The sequence below is a fragment of the Podarcis melisellensis genome (assembly GCF_964234715.1).
Source record: "Podarcis melisellensis genome assembly, chromosome: 17".
Lineage (NCBI taxonomy): Eukaryota > Metazoa > Chordata > Lepidosauria > Squamata > Lacertidae > Podarcis > Podarcis melisellensis.
The window spans coordinates 12,925,694-12,950,743 of NC_138534.1; the positions used below are offsets into that span (position 1 = coordinate 12,925,694).

The 25,050-nt window shown below is 45.4% G+C and overlaps 1 long non-coding RNA gene across 1 annotated transcript; it reads left to right on the top strand.

Annotated features, from left to right (window-relative positions):
- Positions 1–753: 753 nt before the first annotated feature.
- Positions 754–24,608, top strand: LOC309360422. The gene is made up of 3 exons (XR_014164132.1): positions 754–1,018; positions 21,935–22,076; positions 24,570–24,608. It is a non-coding gene; the product is annotated as an uncharacterized lncRNA (long non-coding RNA).
- The last annotated feature ends 442 nt before the right edge of the window (positions 24,609–25,050 follow it).

The window sequence follows — 25,050 nt, forward strand, 5'->3', positions numbered from 1 at the left end:
GGAAAGTAAGGAATGTGGGGACTTGAGATCCACGAATTTCAGTGGGTCGACTGTGATAGGAATTTTGAGGTCTTAGATATATGGTAATGTTCATAAGTGTACCAACCAAGCACGTACATAGATCAGCACAGGAAGACTGACCTGGAACCATTTATCTTTACAAAAGACTGGCCAGACTCCCCAGGCAATCCAATCAAGTAACCGGCCAGACAGGAGATAAACAATGACAAGAGAAAAACAACATTCAAATTTCTGTTTTAGACCGCCTTTTCTGTGATGTATGTATGATGTATCTGGGAGGTGGTCTTGATCTACAGGGTGGCAATTTCAAAAGTCTTTATAAGGCCTTGCATGCCATTTTTTGGGGTCCCTCTTCTCCTACGGGTGAGGGGAGCACCCTGTTGCAACAGATCAATAAAGATCAAGTTTACTAACTGCTTTGCTTCTCAATATTCTCTGGTTGGCCTCTGTTATTCTCTCCTACCAATAGGGAACCTATGTAAGGACTCTATATGGGCTCTTGGATACCCCATAAGGGAAAAGGGCATTTTTTGTTTACAACACTACTCAGAGAAGACGTGTCTGAATGTCCAGTAAGCAGGACCTGCCGGTGGTTATTGGCAGCTCCAGGGCTGCAGCTTAAATGCTTCCACAAGGTCATGGGAAAGTGTCTGGGCTTAGCATACCAAGCCAGCTTGTTTATTAATATTATCAAACAGCATGCAAGGGGGAAAAACCCACTTAAAATTCTTCTTTGCTGAGGAAAGGCACCAACCTTGTCCTTTTAATGCAATGAAGTGCTAGTTTCCATGCTGTGGCATTAAAAGCAAAGGGCGCAATGCTAACCATGTCTACTCAGAAATGAGCCCTACTGAATTCAATGGGGCTTACTCCCAAGTAAGTGGCTTTAGGATTGCAGCCTGTGGGTGCAGCTGCTTCCTGACATTTAAAGAAGAAACCTCCTTCGCTCACACGCTGCTAAATACTCACAGCTTGCCTGACAGACAGCGTTTAGCAAGTAAGCTGGGAAAACTTTAATCTTATCATTTCGTTAATTATGGGCTGGATCAGTGAATGCACTTAATGGAAAGGAGGGGAAGAGAAAGTTTTTGTAAAACATCTCTTTTTTTTATGAAAAAGAAGTTTCCTTCGCATTTTTCTTCAACAAAGGAGAATGGCTGCATTTGTTAGGAATCTGCCACCAGAACTAATTGCACTTCCCAGAGGACATGTTACGTTACGTTACGTGGGGTGTTATATGGACCCCCTGAATTCTAGGTAGCCTGCAGCTGAACTACTAGCAGATGTGGCTCATTTTAAAAAAAGGTCAGAGGTTTTGTGCCTGTTACCAGTGGCATGACAGACGTGGACAGATGCCTCTTCGCCCAGGACTGCAGGGCTATGGAAGCTTCCCCTGTGGGTTTTATCCAAATCATGCTGCTCCGAAAGTCACAGGGGCCCTATCCATGCAGAAAGCAATGTGGTAAGATTCTATGGGATTTTGATATTTGGAAGTGCTTCTGAGAGCTGCCCGGGAGATTGTCATTTCTTTGAAGACTTCTAGCATGTCTCCAAATTCTACATCTTTTCAATGTGAGTTTCTCCTAATATTCACATTTTGCAAAGTAGTTACCCCTAATATAATGCATTTCTGTATGTTATTTTCACTAATATACCTGTATGGCTTTGAATACACATCCTACCCTAGTCGCATTTTAGTGCATGTTACTTGACTGCGGAACGACCTTGCAAAATTCAGATGAGGGCAAAATTGAAGGATGGCTGTGGCTTGGTTTGCATAATGTTTCAGAAGGCAGGAATTAAGTCAGTTCACCTTTAAATGTGAACTGAATTGAATTTCTCTTCCATTCATAATCGCAACACGTGGGAAGGTTTGTGAAGTGCTCAGTTCATGGTATTTGTACATGCAGGTAAGTTTGTCATTTCATTGAGGAATACCTCAACTTTAAATGGGTGAGGAGGCAAGATAGTGTACTTCTCTTCTACCACAAGAGGCTAGTACAGTGGTACCTCGGGTTAAGTACTTAATTCATTCTGGAGGTCCGTTCTTAACCTGAAGCACCACTTTAGCTAATGGGGCCTCCTGCTGCTGCCCGCCACCGGAGCCTGATTTCTGTTCTCATCCTGAAGCAAAGTTCTTAACCTGAAGCACTATTTCTGGGTTAGCGGAGTGTGTAACCTGAAGCGTATGTAATCTGATGTACCACTGTACTTATATTTCAGGAAAACCACACAAAAACAGTGATACTGAACCCACTTATCTGGGACTTAACTCAATGGGACTTACTTCTGAGCAAGGATCATTCTATAGCACTCCCATCTGTGCAGTAACAATTAAGTAACAATTATACCCTTCTACCTGTATAAGGTAAAAGGTAAAGGGACCCCTGACCATTAGGTCCAGTCATGGCTGACTCTGGGGTTGCGGAGCTCATCTCGTTTTATTGGCCGAGGGAGCCGGCGTACAGCTTCCAGGTCACGTGGCCAGCATGACTCAGCCGCTTCTGGAGAACCAGAGCAGCACACTGAAACACCGTTTACCTTCCCGCCGGAGCGGTACCTATTTATCTACTTGCACTTTGACATGCTTTCAAACTGCTAGGTTGGCAGGAGCAGGGACCGAGCAACGGGAGCTCACCCTGTCGCGGGGATTCGAACCGCTGACCTTCTGATCAGCAAGTCCTAGGCTCTGTGGGTTAACCCACAGCGCCACCCGCATCCCTGTATACCGGACCACTTGTTTTACAGGTGCAGAAATGCTTAGGATCACAAGCATTGATCTTTGTTTCATCTTTCATTTCTCAGAAGCCCCCCCTAAAAATCTATAACTGCTAAATAAGCAGAAAGGCTCAAGAAGTTCATGTTGATGTGAGCTTCCTTAAAAGTCACCAGAATTGTGTAATGTGTTTTAAAGCGATGATGTGTTGCTTTCTGGGTGTTTAGAAAGCAGATGTCCTTAACAAGGCTGGGCGTAGAACCCTGTTGCTCACATCTAAGGCATGGACGCTGTTATGTACTGAAGTTCTCACCTTGGGCCAGCAGGGGGATAATGTAGATAGTTCAGGTCCACATATGCAAATAAGGGATCGAAAGTGACGTTCAGTGATTAGATAGTTACAGAAAGTTGTTACAGTTACGTTGTACTGGAGCTCTATATAAACAGGCTGGCTGAACCCTTCAGTTCAGTTCTGTTCTGACCTGTGAATAAACAAGAGCTGTTTGGAGAATCCCTGTGTCGTCTGATATGTTCACCCACAACTTAACAGACGCCTCTCCCTCTTTGCCCCCACAGTGGCCAAGCGGATGCATCTCCAAAGCCCACAAGTAGGCGTCTTCCTCTATTGCTCCACAGTGACTGGTATTTCTGCCTGAGGTTTCCATTCAAGCTGGAATAAAGTACACTGGGAGAAAAAAGAAAGGCGATCTAATCTCGCATAACTCCAGAAGCCCAGAGGGGAGTGAAGACCAGACAGATAAAAACACAGGTGACTGGTCTTAGCAAATCTTTCTAGAGAGCAAATTCAAAGGAGAGAAAGGTGACTGGGGATTAGCTGATGGCTGTGCAGATGGTGCCATGAGAGGGAGAGTTTTTGCATTCATGGAGCGGCACAGGGCTTCCTGCCACGAGAAGCGATTGTTTGGATTAGACAGTCGGTCTCCATTTCAGCAGATGGGCCTCCAAACCTCCAGGGTTCTGAATGGGCAAGTATTGTGAGGTGGATTTGAAGTGGAAGTCAAAAAGAGGGAAGCTTCTCTGTGTTAACTCATCGTCCAGGGAACTGCTGTCAACGTTGCATACAAGAGGAAGGAACTGAAGGCAAACTGTCAATGAAAAAGAAGAACTGAAATATTATATGTAAAGGACTAGGAAGGCTGGTTTTTCTGCTGCATGCAGGAAACGGGAAACTGCACACAAACACTTGTTAACACATGTCCAGATGACTTGTTGCCAATTAGCTGAGTTCAACTGGAACTCTGCACAAATCCTGTGATTTGGGGAGTTGCTCGCCATGGACAGATCTGCAGGTGTGAAATATACTCAGAATCGAGAGTGGATTTCATGCTCTTTATTCAGCTCATAGTGGTGAGGAAGAATGAATGTCCCCTCAAAGTATCTGCTTTATATACATTATTTACACAATGGGCTGCACGTGATTGGCTAATTCCAGAATTCTTCTGTAGGCCAATCAGGTTGTGGATTCACTTCCATCTGGAGCTGGATTGGGTGGCTCCTGCGGTCCAATCATACTGCTGCATTGTTCTAGGACCAATCAGACTGCTGCATTCTGAATCCTATTGTTCTAGGACCAATCAGAGTGCTGCATTTTGGATCCTATTGTTCTAGGATCAATCAGAGTGCTGCATTTTGGATCCTATTGTTCTAGGACCAATCAGAGTGCTGCATTTTGGATCCTATTCAACTCAGTACATAACAAGGTGGAAGTGCTGAACTGATGTCTTGCCTCGGTAATGGACTGGATGAGAGCCAACAAACTGACGCTCAGTCCAGAAAAGACGAAGGCCCTGTCAGTTGGTCGTTTCCTCGATTGGAAGGATGAAAGCTTGCCTGCTCTTGATGGGGTTGCAGTCCCTCCAAAGGAGTGGGGACATAGCCTGAGATGCTTCTAGATCCATTGCTGACTTGAGATTCAGGTGGCTTCAGTGGCCCGGGGTGCCTTCCATCAGCTTCATCTGGTAGCCCAGCTGCACCAGCTGCATCTGGGCAGGGACAGACTAACTTTTGTCGTCTATGCTCTGGTAACTCTAGGTTAGATTACTGCAGTGCATTATACATAGGGCTGCCTCTGAAGATGGTTCAGAAACTTCAGCTAGTACAGAATTCGGCAGCCAGGCTGCTCACCTCGGAGCGGCGTAGTGATTTCATGCTTTTTATTGCAGCTCGTAAAACAGTGAATGAATCCCCCCCCCCGAACTCTCAGGCTTTATATACAATATTTACACAACGAGTTACATCTGATTGGCTGATTCTGCTTCCCTCCTGGAGCCTGAATGGTTGTTGCATTCTAGGATCCTACCTGCCTATTGTTCTAGGATCCAAGCTTAGTACATAACACTGCTCTAACCCAACCCAAGCCCAACTTCACGGGCTACCAATTAGTTTGCAGGTGCAATTCAAAGTGCTGGTTTTGACCTACAAAGCCTTAAATGGCTCAGGACCACAATACCTCAAAGACCACCTCTTTCCATATGAACCTACCCAGACCCTGAGATCATCATCTGAGGCCCTTCTTTATGTGCCTTCTCTGTGAGAAGTTTGGAGGGTGGAAACACAGAAAGGAGCCTTTTCTGTGATGGCTCCCCATTTGTGTGATGTTCTCGCCAATAAGGCTTGCCTGACGCCTTCATTCCATATCTGAAGGTGCCAGGAGTTTCTCCCAGGCCTTAGGCTAATATAACCATCTGTGGCCTTTTAAACTGGGGCATGGGGTAGTTTTTTTTATTTTTGTTACTATGCTATCTGTTTTTATATTGTAAACTGCCCTGTGATCCTCAGACAAATGGCGATATAAAAATTTAATTAATTAATAATAAAATAGTGCTGTCTGTAAGAAAATTTGTTCAGCCAGGTCAGTCCGTTTGCTCAATCGCCGTCCCCTGCGCTTCTGATTTATGGAGACCCACATGATTCACTAAAGAAAGAGAGAAAATGTTATATATAGGATTCAGAATGCAGCAGTCTGATTGGCCCTAGGACAATAGGGTCCAGAATGCAGCAGTCTGATTGGTCCACAGGAGCCACCCAATCCAGCTCCAGGTGGAAGTGAATCCGCAACCTGATTGGCCTGCAGGAGAATCCCGGAATTAGCCAATCACGTGGGGCCCATTGTGTATATAAAGCAGACATTCTGGGGGAACTTCCATTCCTCCTCACCACTATGAACTGAATAAAGAGCATGAAATCCACTCTCGACTCTGAGTATATTTCAGAAACGTACACATCTAAGATAGAAACTGGATTGAAGGACTGGAAAACATTTAGTAAGGTAAAGGGACCCCTGACCATTAGGTCCAGTCGTGGCTGACTCTGGGGTTGTGGCATTCATCTCGCTTTGCTGGCCGAGGGAGCCGGCATACAGCTTCCAGGTCATGTGGCCAGCATGACTAAGCCGCTTCTGGCAAACCAGAGCAGTGCATGGAAACGCCATTTACCTTCCCTATTTACCGGTATCTACTTGCACTTTGAGGTGCTTTCGAACTGCTAGGTTGGCAGGAGCAGGGACCGAGCAAGGGGAGCTCACCCCATCGTGGGGATTCGAAACATTTACTGAGCTGTTATTTCAATGCCCAAAATAACTCCTCCAGCCCCAGCCCTCTTAGTTTTCGCTGTTGCAGACTCTTCTGCCCAGGTCCTCATCTGGATGAAACAGAACTTCTTTTTGCTGCTACAGATCAACATTTGCGGGTTCTGCATAGCCCATGTGTTTGTGGGAAGACAAACATAGAATCCTAAGGGTATTTACAAAAGGGGTGGGTGGGCGTTTTCCTTTGTATGTTTCCTAATAGGATGGTGGGCTCTTAACTGTGCAAAAAATGCCACACTCCATTTTATAAGGAGGCTCTCTCTAACCATCTTGTTTTCAGGAGGGTTTCTGCCCTAACTAATGAACTGCAAAGTGTGTGTGTGTGGGGGGGGGGGGGAATTGCTTCTCCCTCTTAATTTGTTGTGCTGACTGTAAAGTTCAATTACATTAATGGTTTGCAGTGTTTCTGAGATCTGAAGTACTCCAGCTAATTAATCACCCTGGAGTTATATTGTGCACAGTGCAATGAAACACTTAATACGTTGATGAGACACAACATAGTCTTTTGCACTTGGCGGAATGAATGTGGTGAGATGAATGAATTCGGGGGAGGGGATCTCAAAATCTCTCTGCCTTTGAGGAGTGGTAAGAAAAATAGTGAGATAATCAGGACGATTATGGCAGGGAATTCTATATCTGTATTGTGATTTAGAGTGCTCCAAGTACTTTTGCATACGTTTTCTTTTGCAGAATTGCCTTACCCCAAAAGAGCACACTCAGTTGCATCAATTTGCAAAACTGGCATTGTTACAGGTGCACAAAATGTAGGCTTGAGCTTTTTCTGGCAAAGTTGTTGAGCTTTTTTCGTCAAACTCTACATAAACAATTGAAGTTTCCCCCTATTTCTTAGGGAAATTACCCCAAAAATCAACACTTCCTCTACGGGCTCCAATATGCCTGGGTTTCCCCGCACATTTTTGCTCCTTCTCATAAATTCTGCCCGGATGCCATTTTTGACACCTACGCCTGGGAAATTGTGGACATAGGACAGCCCTAACATAATGCTTGTTCCTTACTTGTAAGAGATTGGTATTTTAGTCTGGCAGCAACTACCCAGTGTGGTGTAGTGGTTAAGAGCGGTAGTCTCGTAATCTGGGGAACCGGGTTCGTGTCTCCGCTCCTCCACATGCAGCTGCTGGGTGACCACACTTCTCTGAAGTCTCTCAGCCCCACTCACCTCACAGAGTGTTTGTTGTGGGGGAGGAAGGAAAAGGAGAATGTGAGCCGCTTTGAGACTCCTTCGGGTAGTGATAAAGCGGGATATCAAATCCAAACTACTACTACTACTACTACTACTCTTCTTCTTCTTCTTCTTCTTCTTCTTCTTCTTCTTCTTCTTCTTCTTCTTCTTCTTCTTCTTCTTCTTCTTCTTCTTCTTCTTCCCCTTCCCCCCTTTGGAACTCTCTACCTGATGACACCAAGCAGGTGCCTTCGCTGTACTTTGCTGTTCCAGACATGTGGGAGTTGCATGTGTGTTATTTCATTGTTAGCTACTGTTGATTGTAATAATCCTTTGTTGTTATCAATTGTTGTTATCAATAATTTCAATGTTTTGTTTCTTATCTTTGTAAACCGTTAGGTGGTTACAATCTAGCAATATGTACATTTTGTTAAATAAAAACAAAACTTCACAACCTAGTAAGGCAGATCGGGATTATGTGCATTCTGAGAGACCAAATCCCTCTCGCTTTTCAGCCATCATCCCCACCGCAACTTATTATGGAAAACTGCAGTGATTTTAACCAGTACTTGGCATTCGTTATTGGCACGATATGCACTGACTATAGTAAGAGCACCTTGCTGTGTAATAAGTTTAATACCAGAGCTGTACAAATATTTATTTATGTCTCCGGCAGCACCAGAGTACGACCTTTAAACGGATTGATGGTTGACTGCAATGCTTTAAGGATAAGTAATAATGCTTTCACTTGTCAATATTTGCTCCATGACAAGTTATAGCTAACAGGGGTGAGGAAGGGTTCAGACGGGCTGTGCTGAAACATCAACATTAGCTAATAACAATAATCCTTGCAGAGGTTTTGGAACATATATCGCGTCCAAAAGTTCTGCAAGCTATTTTTAGCTTATGTTAACCATCCTTTTAACGCTGCTTGTGTTCGGCAGGCCAGGTCTATTCACTAAATATATCTTCCCAAGTTTTGCATGCTGCTCCAGGAGCAGTGCATTCTGTTTCACTGAGGCGAAACAGGAAGTGCCACCCGCTGCTGCCACTGCTGCCATACTTGCTGGCATTGGCCCTGGCACCAGTGCCAATTTCAGGCAACACGTCACCCAATTTGGGCAAGAACTTGTGTAATTTGGGGTGTGAATTTGGCCCAAATCTGTGCTGGAGGCTGCAGGGCTGCCACCTTGGGAGCTTTTGTCACCTGAAGCAGCTGCCTCAGCCAGTCACCTGTGGGCTACCCCTGTTTAACCACACATTCCTCCAGGTATTGGCATCTAATGTGTGTTTAAATCCTCTTGACAGCCAATAGCACCTATGCCTCAACTCCCATGGCCTGACAGAGCTTGACCTGGAGCAGAGTTGGCTTTCCGGGCTCTTTGCATCCTGACAGGTGGCAAGGAGAATTTCACAGGTGCAGGCAGCAGTTACCTGTGTCAGAGACGGGGCACCTCTGGGTGGCCTTTGGGACCCCACCTGGGAAAGTCAAGTAGCATTCAACATATGCTGATTTAGGAACAAGTAGGCTGCAGATTACATTTTCCAGTGGCAGCTTGAAAACAGGGGCAGAGCAAGGTGGGGGCGGTGAATGCGGACCCCCCTGGATGTCATGTCCTTTTTCTTTTTTAAAAAAATACATTTTTATTAATTTTGACATACAATTTATAAAACGTACCACACAAATTATTACAAATACAGTCTTTTTGGACTTCCCTCAGCATCTCCGCTGATCTTCCGTCTTAATCACTTTATATGCATTACTTAATTTTATATTGTCTTTACCTCTCTTAACATATCACCTCCCCTTCTCCAATTTTACAATATTTCTAACAATACTCCTCACAGAACTTCTTGCAAACCTACAAACATCGTTTGATCATCACAAATACTTTTCATATAGTTCATAAATTTACTCCAGTCTTTGGTAAATTTCTGGTCCCGTCGGTTTCGAATCCTTCCTGTTAATTTATCTTATTCTGCATAGTCCATCAACTTCATTCTCCATTCTTTGATCGTTGGCAATTCTTCTTGCTTCGATTTCTGGGCTAATAATATTCTAGCTGCTGTTACTGCATATAAAAAAAGTTTACATTCTTTTCTGTTTATATCACTTCCCACCATTCCCAGTAGGAATGATTCTGGTTTCTTTATAAATGTATATTTCAACATTTTTTTCAACTCATTGTATATCACCTCCCAGAAACATTTCACCTTTTTGCATTCCCGCCACATATGATTGAATGTTCCCTCTTTTTCTTTACATTTCCAACATTTACTGCTAGATTTATACATTTTCGCTAAATTAACCGGAGTGGTACACCATCTATACATCATTTTCATTACATTTCCTGGGTGTCATTTCCGAGGGGCGTGACATTCGGCGATCCACCCGCCCGTGACTCCCTGCTACCCCAAGCCATTGGGGGAAGAGGGAGAGCTGCGCCGCTTTGCTGGCAGCCTTCCCCTCTTCAGTTTGACAGCCCCACGCTCCTGGGCTGCTGGAGGAGGCTGGCGGGGAGAGGACGGGAAGGGAAGGAGGCAGGCGAGCAAACAAGCAGAGGTTGGAGGGAAGGAGAGAAGCAGAAGCTTCCTCTATTCAGGACCCAAACCCTGTAACCCCAAAAAAGCTCAACAACTTTGGCCAACCCCCTCCCCTGAACAACTCCTGGCAGTGACAATGGGTAGGTCACAGCCAGTCATTTTATATTGTGAGTAGATCATAGTCTCTTGGGAGTCCAGCTAGATTTCAATGAGTGTGTGTGTGTGGGAGGAATGACAAGAAATTTTCCATGCCGGGTACCACCTGACCTTGCTACGCCACTGCTTGAAAAAGCAAGCCATGCCCAAAGTGAGGTCTAAACCACTTGGAAAACTGCCTGGTCCTGCAAGGCCACAAAATGCCCTTTCTCTTCGCCAGCCAGTGAGCAGTCTGTTTTGCTGTCTCTGTCTCCCCATCACTTTGCTCCCCTGGCATGTCTTGCCTCTTTCCACTCCAGCCATCACTCCACCAAGATGTTTCTATGGCAACGATGTCGAGCCATGGATGAGACATTTTTATTTAAACCCGAAAGATAACAGACCATGCCAGACAAATTACATCCAGGCAAGCTGCATCGCCTTGTCAGACGAGGAGGGCTTCCTCACTTACGCCAGGGCTTTGCACACACCACACGTTGAAAGCATGTGACTTCTCCCGCAAAGAATCCTGGGAAATGTAGTTGACACCTCAGCTCTGCAATTCCCAGCACCCTTAAGAAATGACAGTTTGCGAGAACAAGAAATATAACAGGTGATAACAAAGTATTATGTACAAAGAGTAGAATGTATCAACTGATGTAATAAACCAGAAATGGAAGTTGGGGGAAGTCAACAGGAAGGGGGGAAATTGGAAAGTGAATGTTAATGCGGCAAGAGTACTGTTAGCTCAGAAATGGAAACAAGAAGAAATTCCGACGAAAGAAGAATGGCAGACAAAATTAATGGACTATGCAGAATTGGACAAAATGACAGGAAGGATTCGAAACCTGCGGGACCAGAGATTTACAGAAGATTGGAAGAAGTATGAATTATTTGAAGAGCAACTGTAATCAACAAATTATGCTAGTAGGACTACAAGAAGTTTTGTAAGGAGAAATATACGAAGTGTTACAAAGTAGAAAAAGATAGAGATATTGGTTATGAGTTTGAAATGTAATAGGGAAGATAAGAAATGCATTCTGAGAGATTAGACTGGAAAATTTTCAGATAGGATTGATGGAAGTCAAACATTTGAATAAGATGTAAAAGTATGTTTAATTACTGTTGAAAATGATATCTTAAAAAAACCTAATAAAAATTATATTAAAAAAAGGAAAATGAATGTTATGTAATGATATTGGATATTTGTTCTGAGAAAAGAAAATCAATAAAAATTATTTTTAAAAAAGAAACGACAGTTTGCAGGATGCTTGAACTGGGCTTTAAATGAACAGAGGTGTTGTTGTTGCTTTCTTTAGTTTTTGAATGTTGATTTTTGTGTGTTGTGTGTTATTTTTAGATATCTTTTGTGTTGTTGTTGTTGTGTGGAAAATACTAATATTTTTATTTATTTTTTATTTAAATGTACAGTGTTTATCAGCCCAAGTGCAGAGAGGTGGGAAACAGGGCTGGGCTACCCATGGAGACTGAGTGAAGCAGCCGCCTCAGGCAGCAGAAGCCGAAGAGGCAGTGAAGTCATGGGACCCCCACCCAGGGGCAGAGGAAGGGGGGTACAGTGGGACCAGGCAACCCCGAGTGCCATCTCTGAGAGGGGTGACAAAATGCCCAGTGGCACTCACCGCAGGACCTGAAGTGAGCCTGAGCCACGCATCTCTCCTGGGAGTGACATGGTGGCTTGGGCACCCGCAGGCTCCACCCTGCCCCATATGGTCCGTCTGCCTCCTCCCCCTCAGTTGTAGGGTGGCTGAGTGGGAGGAGGCAGGCAGGCTCCTCGGAGGCTCCGTGGAGAATCCTGCCCCGGCTGGCCCTGTCCCAGACGCCTGATCAGCTTACTGCACTGCTGCCCCCACCCAGCAGAGAAGCGGCGCCAGCAGCAGCAGCACTGGTTTCTGGCGAGATTTCACTGGTGCGGCTTTGTGAGTGCCACCACGCAACCCAGATAAGGGAGGCTCAAACTCGGCTCCGGTCTGTAAAATGGGGGAAAGCAGCAGAAAGTAGCATGCAAAGGTCATCACTGGCACGGCTGATTGAAATTGCTACGCGAACAGGATAAGTAAATTATTAGACTGTGTATAAGTACAGGATTATCTTTTGCTCCATCTGTGTATGCACAGGGCTGCTCGGAGAGCACAGCTCTGGTTGTGAAAAATATCTTCAGCTGGTCTTCACCCACCAGGGATATAAGATCCAGCGCCGAGGGCCTTCTGGTGGTTCCCTCATTGGGAGAAGTGAGGTTACAGGGAACCAGACAGAGGGCCTTCTCGGTAGTGGCACCCGCCCTGTGGAACGCCCTCCCTTCAGATGTGAAGGAAATAAGCAGCTATCTTATCTTTAAGAGACATCTGAAGACAGCCCTGTTTAGGGAAGTTTTTAATATTTAATGCTGTATTGGTTTTAACACTTGATTGGGAGCCGCCCAGAGTGGCTGGGGAAACCCAGCCAGATGGGCGGGGTATAAATAATAAATTATTATTATTATTATTATTATTATTATTATTATTATTATTATTATTATTATTATTATTATTATTATTTGTTGAAGGTGTGCCTAATTGAAAGCTACTGTTTATGTATATAGTGAAAAATTCTGAAAATAAAATAAAAATAGATTTTATTTGTAATTAGTCATGACTAAACTTTAACTTTAATCCACTAAATATTATCCTTAGCTTTTGGATGGAATGGAACAAAAAGAACAGAAGTTGATCCAGAATTTATTAATGGAAAGAATCAAAATTTGGAAACTTGCCAAGACAAACCAAACCAAATAAAATCTAGCCAGATGGGCAGGGTATAAATATTTATTATTATTATTATTATTATTATTATTATTATTATTATTTAGCAAATCCTGAAAGAAAAAGCAAATCCTAAAAAAATACCCCACCTTGGCTACCATTTATTCATTTTATGAATCTGAAATTCAATTTGGATGTTAATATAAATGTAATCTTTGATCTACCGTTCTAATAGTTTTGCTTTAAATAAAAAGAAGTACATTTCATTTAGCTTCTCAGTGAATAAAGAACCTTCAAGCTAAATAAACTTGCTTATACGCTGCCCCATTTCTCAACTATACCGGAAGAGATTAAGAAACCTATATTCAGTGTTCTGTAGGGAGTGATTTGGGGGAAAACCTTAAAGTGCACTGAGAAATCCAGAAATCAGCTTGTGAATAGCTCTTCCTTCCATTGATTAAATCTGAGATGCTAGAACAATAAACTAGAACAGCATTTTCAACCTTGGGGGCAACTCCTACCCCATGATTCCATCCGCGTTCTTCTAAGTCACTAACATATCAAATGACATATTTCTTTTCAGTGCCTTCAGGCAGATGGAAATTTCCTTCCTTCCTTTGAAAGTCAGTAGAGTAGGAGACTCCTAGAATCATAGAATCATAGAGTTGGAAGAGACCACAAGGGCCATCGAGTCCTACCCCCTGCCAAGCAGGAAACACTATCAGAGCACTCCTGACATATGGTTGTCAAGCCTCTGCTTAAAGACCTCCAAAGAAGGAGACTCCACCACACTCCTTGGCAGCAAATTCCACTGTCGAACAGCTCTTACTGTCAGGAAATTCTTCCTAATGTTTAGGTGGAATCTTCTTTCTTGTAGTTTGGATCCATTGCTCCGTGTCCTCATCTTGGAGTTCTGGGTTTAAGCTGCATGTTGGGCAACAGATTCCTGCAGTGGGCCAGATGACCCTCATGATCTCTTCCAATGCTACAATTCCATGAAATTCTAGGAAAATTTTATGTATGGTTCAGCTTTATAGCTTAAAGCTCCAAAGATTTCCTAAACTCCTTTAATTGGTGCAAAAACCTATCAAATCAAGCAGAATAAATGGTTAGGGAATGACCCTGATGTTCTCCAGACCTTTTAGAGTTGAATCTAGAATTGCCTGTTGTACAAGGTTGCATTGTACCCCACGCAGAACACTCAACCAAATTTCTTATAATTAAACAAGACAGGAAGAGCATGCTGTAAAATTTAAGTGACATTTTAATGACTCACTTTATAATATGAGGGAACAAAGAAGTCTATTCCAGAGGTCATGAGGATCTCATTTACATAATATATCTCTTGTAGAAATTAAAGTATTACACAGCCCTTATATTACAGCAACACTAGAATGGTTCAAACTACATGGGGTGCGTTTAAAAAAAGTAATACTCTCTTCTAAGAAATACAATGGAATTACAAGCTGAATCTCAAAAGTCTATTTTGTGCAATTCACAACAATCACAGCAGAAATTAAACCTGGGAGCTGTTTCACATATTGCATTAAAAAAATGCACACCTAAAAATTTATGTATAGATCTAAGCCTATAAATTAGGTAAAGGTAAAGGGACCCCTGACCATTAGGTCCAGTCGTGGCCGACTCTGGGGTTGCGGCGCTCATCTCACTTTATTGGCCGAGGGAGCCAGCGTACAGCTTCCGGGTCATGTGGCCAGCATGACTAAGCCGCTTCTGGCGAACCAGAGCAGCGCACGGAAATGCCGTTTACCTTCCCGCCGGAGCGGTACCTGTTTATCTACTTGCACTTTGACGTGCTTTTGAACTGCTAGGTGGGCAGGAGCTGGGACCAAGCAACGGGAGCTCACCCCGTTGCGGGGATTTGAACTGCCAACCTTCTGATCAACAAGTCCTAGGCTCTGTGGTTTAACCCACAGCGCCACCCATGTCCCTTTTTCTGCTTCTTACTGGACCACAATTCTTTGTTTTTGTTTTTGTTTGTTTTTTTAAGTGCTGCATACTCTAAAAAGCAAAGATTGAGAGCTGCTATAGAGCCATCGCTGTGCACTTCTTTTTTAATAGATATTTATTAAAGTTTCAAAAAAAATTTAAAAACAAAACAAAACCACAATACAGACAAACACAAACAAAAAAGAAGTATAATTTCATTCCCTTATTTTCTTATACCTTACTTCCCCGACTTCCTCATACCTCCCCTTTCTGTATTCCAATTTCTAATTATTAATTCAGCAAATCCTCTCCCTTATTTTTCATTTAGTTTTTAACCTTTCTTTTCTATTTACTTAAACCATTACAGCTGGGAACCACATAATTTCTAAACCAACGTCATTATAACATTCATTAATTTTGCAATGTTTCCTAAGATAGTCCTTAAATTTCTTCCAATCTTCTTCCGCTGTCTCTCTTCCCTAGTCTTGGATTCTGTCAGTCATTTCTGCCAATCCCATATAGTCTATCACCTTCATCTGCCATTCTTCCAAGGTGGTTAGATCTTGTGTCTTCCAATACTTTGCGATGGGTATTCTTGCAGCTGTTGTAGCATACATAAAGAATGTTCTATCCTTCTTTGGCACCAATTGGCCGACCATACCCAGGAGAAAGGCCTCTGGTTTCTTCAGGAAGGTATATTTAAATACCTTTTTCATTTCATTATATATCATTTCCCAGAAAGCCTTAATCTTTGGGCACATCCACAAAAGGTGAAAGAATGTACCTTCATTTTCTTTACATTTCCAACATTTGTCATCGCTGTGCACTTCTGTGAGTTTACAGAGGCACAAACAGAGGCATTTTGAAGAAAATGTGTGAAGGGAGAAAGGTCAGAGGGCAGCAATGAGATGGAGAGAGAGGAAGTGTCAATGATGATTGTGGAGGCTTCTTATAACAGATCAATGCATTGGCCGAGATCCAAGAAACACATGGGCCCATCACATGGGAAGGAGATTGTCTTCAGGTTCTAAAACAAGAAATGAGCACAGCAAGGCATCCGAGCAAGGAGACAGGAGACATGCTGGAAGATGAATCCAATACCTGCCAGTCAAAAGCTCTCAATATTTAATGCCAGCCTCTATTCCTCGTGATTTTAGAGCCCAAAGGAAGCCCAAGGCCAAGATTCTGTTGGCAGTTGCCGTCTTTGTCCAGCACGAGCAGATTGGTTGCCAACTAGGCTTCTCTTGAAAACTGAGGGAATGTCAGAAGATGCTTGATTTGGGCAGCAAAGCTTAAAATACAGCAAATACAGGTGACACTTGGAAAAGTAGAATATCGTTGAAAAGTTCATTTATAATAATAATAATAATAATAATTTATTATTTATACCCCGCCCATCTGGCTGAGTTTCCCCAGCCACTCTGGGCGGCTCCCAATCAGTATTAAAAACAATACAGCATTACATATTAAAAACATCCCTAAACAGGGCTGTCTTAAGATGTCTTCTGAACGTCAGGTAATTCTTTATCTCTTTGACATCTGATGGGAGGGCGTTCCACAGGGCGGGCGCCACTACCGAGAAGGCCCTCTGTCTGGTTCCCTGTAACCTCACTTCTCGCAATGAGGGAACCGCCAGAAGGCCCTCGGCGCTGGATCTCAGTGTCCGGGCTGAACGATGGGGGTGGAGACGCTCCTTCAGGTATACAGGACCGAGGCCGTTTAGGGCTTTAAAGGTCAGCACCAACACTTTGAATTGTGCTCGGAAACGTACTGGGAGCCAATGCAGATCTCTCAGAACCGGTGTTATGTGGTCCCGGCGGCCACTCCCAGTTACCAGTCTAGCTGCCGCATTCTGGATTAATTGCAGTTTCCGGGTCACCTTCAAAGGTAGCCCCACGTAGAGTGCATTGCAGTAGTCCAAGCGGGAGATAACTAGAGCATGCACCACTCTGGCGAGACAGTCTGCGGGGAGGTAGGGTCTAAGCCTGCGTACCAGGTGGAGCTGGTAGACAGCTGCCCTGGACACAGAGTTAACCTGCGCCTCCATGGACAGCTGTGAGTCCAAAATGACTCCCAGGCTGCGCACCTGGTCCTTCAGGGGCACAGTTACCCCATTCAGGACCAGGGAATCCTCCACACCTGCCCGCCTCCTGTCCCCCAAAAACAGTACTTCTGTCTTGTCAGGATTCAACCTCAATCTGTTAGCCGCCATCCAACCTCCAACCGCCTCCAGGCACTCACACAGGACCTTCACCGCCTTCACTGGTTCTGATTTAAAGGAGAGGTAGAGCTGGGTGTCATCTGCATACTGATGAACACCCAGTCCAAACCCCCTGATGATCTCTCCCAGCGGCTTCATATAGATATTAAAAAGCATGGGGGAGAGGACAGAACCCTGAGGCACCCCACAAGTGAGAGCCCAGGGGTCTGAACACTCACCCCCCACCACCACCTTCTGGACACGGCCCAGGAGGAAGGAGCGGAACCACTGTATAACAGTGCCCCCAGCTCCCAGCCCCTCTAGACGGTCCAGAAGGATGTTATGGTCGATGGTGTCAAAGGCCGCTGAGAGATCCAGCAGAACTAGGAAACAGCTCTCACCTTTGTCCCTAGCCCGCCGGAGATCATCAACCAGCGCGACCAAAGCAGTTTCAGTCCCATGGTGAGGCCTGAATCCCGATTGGAAGGGATCCAAATGGTCCGTTTCCTCCAGGCGTGCTTGGAGTTGTTCAGCAACCACCCGCTCAATCACCTTGCCCAAGAATGGCAGATTTGAGACTGGGCGATAGTTGGCCAAATTGGTCGGGTCTAAAGATGTTTTTTTAAGAAGCGGTTTAATGACCGCCTCTTTCAGCGGGTCTGGGAAGGCTCCCTCACAGAGGGAAGCATTCACCACCCCGCAGAGCCCATCACCCAGCCCTTCCCGGCTCGCTTTTATCAGCCAGGATGGGCAAGGATCAAGGAGACAGGTGGTCGGTTTCACTCGTCCAAGCAGCCTGTCCACATCCTCGGAGGTAACAGATTGGAATTGATCCCATGTAACAGGACCAGACAGAACTCTAGCACTCTCCCGCCCTGGCCCTGCTCCCACGGTGGAGTCTACCTCCTTCTGAATCTGAGCGATTTTATCTGCAAAAAACTTTGCAAAAGCATTGCAGGAGATCTTGGGGTCCCTACCAGGCCCCGGTGGTACAGGTGGTTCTGATAGATTGCGAACCACCTGAAAAAGTCTCCTGCTGCTGTTTTCTGCAGATGCAATGGAGGCGGCGAAGAAGGCCCTCTTCGCCGTCGCCATTGCCACTTGGTAGGCTCGACGTTGAGCTCTAACCCGTGTCCGGTCTGATTCAGAATGAGTTTCAGTAATTCAACTCAATTTATTTCAGTAATTCAACTTAAAAGGTGAAACTAATATATGAGATAGACTCATGACTTGCAAAGCGAGTTATGTCAAGCCTTTATTTGTTATAATTGTGACGATCATGGCGTACAGCTGATGAACCACAGTGGACCAACACCAGCTGATGACATGGCTCCCCAAATCTCTTTTCTGATGAGAGCAGCTTTGGCATCTCATTTGGAAACCCAGGACCCCGAGTCTGGAGGAAGAATGGGGAGGCACACAATGCCCGATGCTTGAAGTCCAGTGTGAAGTTTCCATGGTCTGTGTTGATTTGGGGAACCATGACATCAGCTGGTGTTGGTCCACTGTGCTTCATTGAGTCCAGGATCAACACAGCCATCTACCAGGAGATTTTGGAGCACTTCATGCTTCCTTCCACAGACGAGCTTCATGGGGATGCTGACTTCATTTTCCAGCAGGACTTTGGCACCTGCCCACACGCCAAAAGTACCAAAACCTGGTTCGGTGCCCATGGGATTACTGTGCTTGATTGGCCAGCAAACTCGCCTGACCTGAACCCCATAGAGAATCTATGGGGCATTCTCAAGAGACTGATGAGAGACATGAGACAGAGCAATGCCTTTCCGAGTTTCACCTGTAACTTAGAATAATAGAGTTGTAAGGGACCCTCAGCACCATCCAGTCCAACCCCTTCAATGCAGAAATATGCAGCTGTTGCATACAAGGTTTGAACCTGAAACTTTGGTAATATGTTCTTGTTTCTCATTGGATATTTTTCTCCTGCTGTTCCTACTTAACTTCCACCTTCCTTGACCATTGGTCCATGATGACTGGGGATGATGGGAGTCCAATGGGGCCATAGGTTCCCTATTGAAAGAAAAGTCCTGTTGGAAGAAGCAAGGGGCCACTGGGTCCAGTCTCTTTCCCTGTGCACTCGCTAAATATATTCTGGCTTTTCTCAAACTCTACAAAGTGTGTGTGTGTGTGTGTGTGTGTGTGTGTGTGCAGGGAGAGGCACCCTTCTGTCTTCTCTTTAAGTTACTGGGTTAAAACCATTTTATTCTCTTGAGCTCTTGGTGAGAAACAGTTTCTATCCAAATGCTATTTTGGTTTTAAATGCAGTGTAAGGAGTCTCTGAAGGGACGTGGGTGGCGCTGTGGGTTAAACCACAGAGCCTAGGACTTGCCGATCAGGAGGTCGGCGGTTCGAATCCCTGCGACAGGGTGAGCTCCCATTGCTCGGTCCCTGCTCCTGCCAACCTAGTGGTTCGAAAACACCTCAAAGTGCAAGTAGATAAATAGGTATCACTCCGGCGGGAAGGTAAACGGCACTGCTCTGGTTCGCCAGAAGTGGCTTAGTCATGCTGGCCACATGACCCGGAAGCTGTACGCTGGCTCCCTCGGCCAATAAAGCGAGATGAGCGCCGCAACCCCAGAGTCGGTCACAACTGGACCTAATGGTCAGGGGTCCCTTTACCTTTAAGGAGTCTCTGTGGGAGTATATTATATTTTAAAAATGGGGTATCAGAGTTTTTAGGGGCCTAACCAGGTTGGGATAGCTGGGATAGCAGGCTTGTTGGTTTTGAATGTCTTATGTAGATCCCCCCCCCCAATTTTGTTGTTCTGTATGGGACAATGACAATAAAGATTATCATATCGAGTAAAAGCAGGTTCTCCAAGGTCAGAGATAGCAGTCTTTCCTGTCATCTGTGATCAAAATTGGGGTGCAAAGCTCCACAAGTGAGCTCTGGCCCCCTACCCTAGCGCAACACAGTTTCTTAAAAAAAACCCACTGCCTTAAGAGTCCAGAATGCTGAATACTTTCTTGACGATTCCTTGCTGTTTCTTAGATACTTAATAACGCACCCACGTTCATCGGAAATCTTATAGAGACCTGCTGAAATGGTGCTGCGTGGGGGGATGGGAGGAAGGGAGCAGAAGAACCATGCAGAAAGAGACGATGAGCAGCTAAGAAGCAAAGCATGCCAGTGGGCTCATTTTAAAAAATAAAAGGGAAGTCTGCCAGGCAGCAGCAACCCTGTGGCTGCAGTCATTAGAGCGGTTCATGCAAGAAAAGGCGGCTATATTTAGCACAGCACCACAACCTTCTCAAGCCCAAATCCAGGCACGTCGTCAGCAACACAGCATTAGCAAAAGCCTGACAAATTCCTGCTGGTTTTAAAATACTGTCGCGCACTGTCCCCCCCTCCCCCGGTGGCAGATTTTGCTCTTTGCGGCCTCTTTTAATGTGGCAACAGATGGTCAGGTCGGTACAGTACATCCAGATTCAGTGCTGGCCTCCCTCTCTGTAAGTCGGCAAAGCGGTTCAGCCGGGTCTTGTTGCCGGCGGGATTTTACCAGGCACAAGGTCTGGGATGACAAAGGAAGTGATTAGCCAGCACAGATTTCTGATCACTGGAGCTTCTGGGCATGAAGGATCACCCCCCCCCTCAATTGTTGGGGAGTTTCTGGACAGGCTCCCCAGAATTACCGTATTTTTCGCTCCAAAAGGCTCACTGGACCATAAGGCGCACTGCACCTAGTTTTTAGAGGGGGAAATAAAGAAGAAAAAAATCTTATTTCCCCCCCCCCAGCCCCAAAGAGTAGCAGACAGGCTGTACGCAGCCTGTCCACTTCTCCCAGAGCTTCTGGGGCTGCCAGGGGAAGCCCAGGTTCCCCCCCCCCCCACACACCAAAGAGTAAAGAAGCCAAGACAGCGAGCAGGATCCATCCCCAAAGAGCAAAGAAGCCATAGCCACGTGCAGCCTCTCCTGGCCAGAGGGGCTGCGCGCGGCTATGGCAATACCCCCACCTCCCACAAAAGCCCACAGGAGCCGCGCACCCTTTAAGGAGCGCACGGCTCCTGCGGGCTTTTCTACGAGAAGGGAGAAGGGACTGACTGGCCACGTCAGTCCCTTCTCCCTCTTGGGGGCATTTCCTGCCTGCCTCCCCCCTGCATTCGCTCCATAAGATGCACACAAATTTCCCCTTTCTTTTTAGGAGGGAAAAAGTGCATCTTATGAAGCGAAAAATATGGTACTTGGGCAAATCTCGCTACTTACCTGTGCTTTGTGGTGCAGGAGGACCCCACATGTCACAAAGGCCTTGTGTGGAAACCGAGGGAGCTATGCAGTCCTTTGGATCTGCCAATTTGTCTAATAAGGGCATTTTTGTGTGTGTTAAGTGCCCTATGGTACATTAAGGACGACTGTGGGTCTTTATGGGCCCTGCTGCTGAAACCCCAAAGTTCACTGCCCCAATATTCTGCTCCCAATGAAGGCATTTTTTTGTTTTGTTTTGCTGCAGCAGCAGCGACAACAACCTCCTGGCTGCTGCTGCCTAATGGCAGAATTAAAATGGTAATTTCAAAAAGTACTACATATAGTGCTATTTTATCCTGCAGTCTGTTTTCCAAGGCCAAAATCCTTTTATTGTTCACTCGCAAATCCCATTTAACTAAGCCCCCCTGCAATGCTAATTAGTAGCTTTCTTATAGATTCTGCCCATTGTTATTATTTTTTTGCTTTTAATTTAGTGCATTTGGGGGATTTATAATTTACCGCCCCTTAGTCAGCATCTGTTGCCAACATGCAGCTTTTATTACTTGCTTTCTCTTCCCCATCAATTTTTATTGTATAGCATTTCCCCCCCCCCCTTCATAGCAAAATAAAACTTATCTGAAAGGAAACCAGTAACCAAAGCCACCTCTACAATGAGGAATTCAAGTTGACTGACCAAGGAGCAATTAATCACTAATTCCTCAGCTGCATTGAACAAGAGAAAGCAGTAAAGGGGGCAGAGTAGGTAAGGAAGAAGCTTTTATCTAATCAAATTACAACTTTAATTTAAGTAGCCTTGAAAAGCCTCAGAGCACTACCCAAGTTGGAAAGGCAGGCACTGTGATGGCATTTTATTACTGTGCTGAAAAATAGACATAAATCAGCTATTAAACATGGCAGGAGACTACGCCAAAAACCAGAGGGTTGCAAACATTTGGCCACATCACCAGGATTCTCAGGAAAGTGGAGAAAGAATGGCAGAGTCAGGGAAGACAGCTAGTCTTATAAAGAACACAAGTAATTTATTTCAATAAGGTAAAGGTAAAGGAACCCCTGACCATTAGGTCCAGTCGTGAGTGACTCTGGGGTTGCGGTGCTCATCTCGCTTTATTGGCCGAGGGAGACGGCATACAGCCTCCGGATCATGCGGCCAGCAGGACTAAGCCGCTTCTGGCGAACCAGAACAGCACACAGAAACACCATTTACCTTCCCGCCAGAGCGGTACCTATTTATCTACTTGCACTTTGACGTGCTTTCAAACTGCTAGGTTGGCAGGAGGAGGGATCGAGCAACGGGAGCTCACCCTGTCGCGGGGATTCAAACCGCCGACTTTCTGATCGGCAAGTCCTAGGTTCTGTGGTTTAACCCACAGTGCCACCCATGTCCCTAATTTATTGCAATAGTGCTAGGATAATTCAGATAATAAATCTATCCTCCCCCAGCTGATTTTAACCGCACCATTTTCACCAACCTGTAGAAGGTGCCATTGAAGTATGCGATGTTACATTAAATGTGGACAGAGAACAGTGAGCATCTGGGCTTTGTTTTTAGGTTCAGGAATCAAACAAGACAAGAACAACAAACTGGTAGCCGGCCAGCCCTAAATCAATGCCCCCAGCAAGTTTAAGAAAACCACCACATCCATCTATGGAAGAAAATGTTGCAGTTGCAATTAGAGTCCACTACAAGAAAAAATAACCTAGGAGCAGATATGTCTTCTGTATAATAGCTACCAAGAACTTTATAAAACGAGCTGCAGAATGGGGGGAAAAGTAGTAGTTTTAACCAATAAAGAAACTTGTATCAAAGTGAGTCAGTGAGACTGCATGGGAGAGAAGCAAACAGAAGCAATTTTTTGCAAAGAGAAAAGTACCATATTTTTTGCTCTATAAGACTCACTTTTTCCCTCCTAAAAAGTAAGGGGAAATGTATGTGTGTCTTATGGAGTGAATGCAGGCTGCGCAGCTATCCCAGAAGCCAGAACAGCAAGAGGGTTCTCTGCTTTCACTGCGCATCGATCCCTCTTGCTGTTCTGGCTTCTGAGATTTAGCGTGCTGGTCCAGCGGGGAGGTTACCATGGGGCGAGGTCCAGGACCTGATTTGAGGGTCGGCAGACAGTCCTCTTCGGGTGAAGCGGGGTCCACAGCGAGAAGCCGGGGAAGGACAGGAACTCTGCGGGAACAGTACTGGATGCTGGCCAAAACAGCTCTTCGACGACGTTGCTCCCTGGGTCGGGGCTCACTGGCCTTTATCTTCTCTGAGGCCAGGGGCGGTCCCGCCCCCCCAGAGACCCGCCTCTCCTGGCCTTAAGGCGAGCACTCCTCCTGGGAGAAACCAGTTCCCTTCACTTCTCTGCCCTGAGCCTCTGCAGTTCAGGAGAGGCTGAAGGGTTACTGAACCCAGGGGGAGACTCACCTGTAGGCACTGAGTCCTCAACCACCTCTGGAGCCAGAGTGGATTCACCTGGTGCCTGCTCCTGAGGATCCGGCACAGGTGCAGGCGCTTCAGAATCAAGGCCCTGCCCCAGTTCAGCCGGCCCCGGAGGCGGGGACTCCTGTGCAGGCTGGGATTCCTCCGGTTCAGCCTCTGAATCGGATTCCCAGGCCATCACATTCAGAATATTTCTTTTCTTGTTTTCCTCCTCCAAAAACTAGGTGCGTCTTGTGGTCTGGTGCATCTTATAGAGTGAAAAATACGGTATTTCCATTCCCGGAGCACACTGTGGACCGGGGTGTTTTGCAAGTTTTGCAAGAAACTTGCAAGTTTCAGAATATTCCTGGACCAGACTTGTTTGTTTAAATGGGAAAGAATGAATTCCAGACATCGCCATACAACAGAGCAGGGCAGAACGCTGTCCTTCTCGATGAGAATACATTTGATTAATAGTGAAAAGTGTGCGTCCATATGGCACTCAATATCACTTGCCCTAGAACAGCTGTTTGTGAGATGCCACTTTACTCAGCCTCCTGCAGCTCAGCAGCCAGCAACAGGCACTGAGGTATTTTATTTCTCCTCTACAGCACATCAGCATTGCTGAACGGATATCCATGAAATGCCAAAACAGAAATTCTCATGTTCTGTGGAGTTATAGTTCCCCAAAAACAGATGGTGCCAAAGTTTCAAATTCAAGTACCCCCCTAGACTACCCAGAAGAATTGTGGCAGTCATTTAAAAAAAAAACACATAAAAATATGCAGCTCCCAAGCCTTTAATCTACAGTTTTTGCCCCCATTTCAGGAGGAATCTAAAATAATCCTCAATTCGGTCTGATGCTTTGTTGTTGTTGTTTAGTCGTTTAGTCGTGTACGACTCTTCATGACCCCCTGGACCAGAGCACGCCAGGCACTCCTGTCTTCCACTGCCTCCCGCAGTTTGGTCAAACTCATGCTGGTAGCTTCGAGAACATTGTCCAACCATCTCATCCTCTGTCGTCCCCTTCTCCGTATGTCCTCAATCTTTCCCAACATCAGGGTCTTTTCCAGGGAGTCTTCTCTTCTCATGAGGTGGCCAAAGTACTGGAGCCTCAGCTTCAGGATCTGTCCTTCCAGTGAGTACTCAGGGCTGATTTCCTTAAGAATGGATAGGTTTGATCTTCTTGCAGTCCATGGGACTCTCAAGAGTCTCCTCCAGCACCATAATTCAAAAGCATCAATTCTTCTGATGCTTTACTCTTCCATAATGCTGCACTTCACAATGCTGACCACAATGATGATTTTCT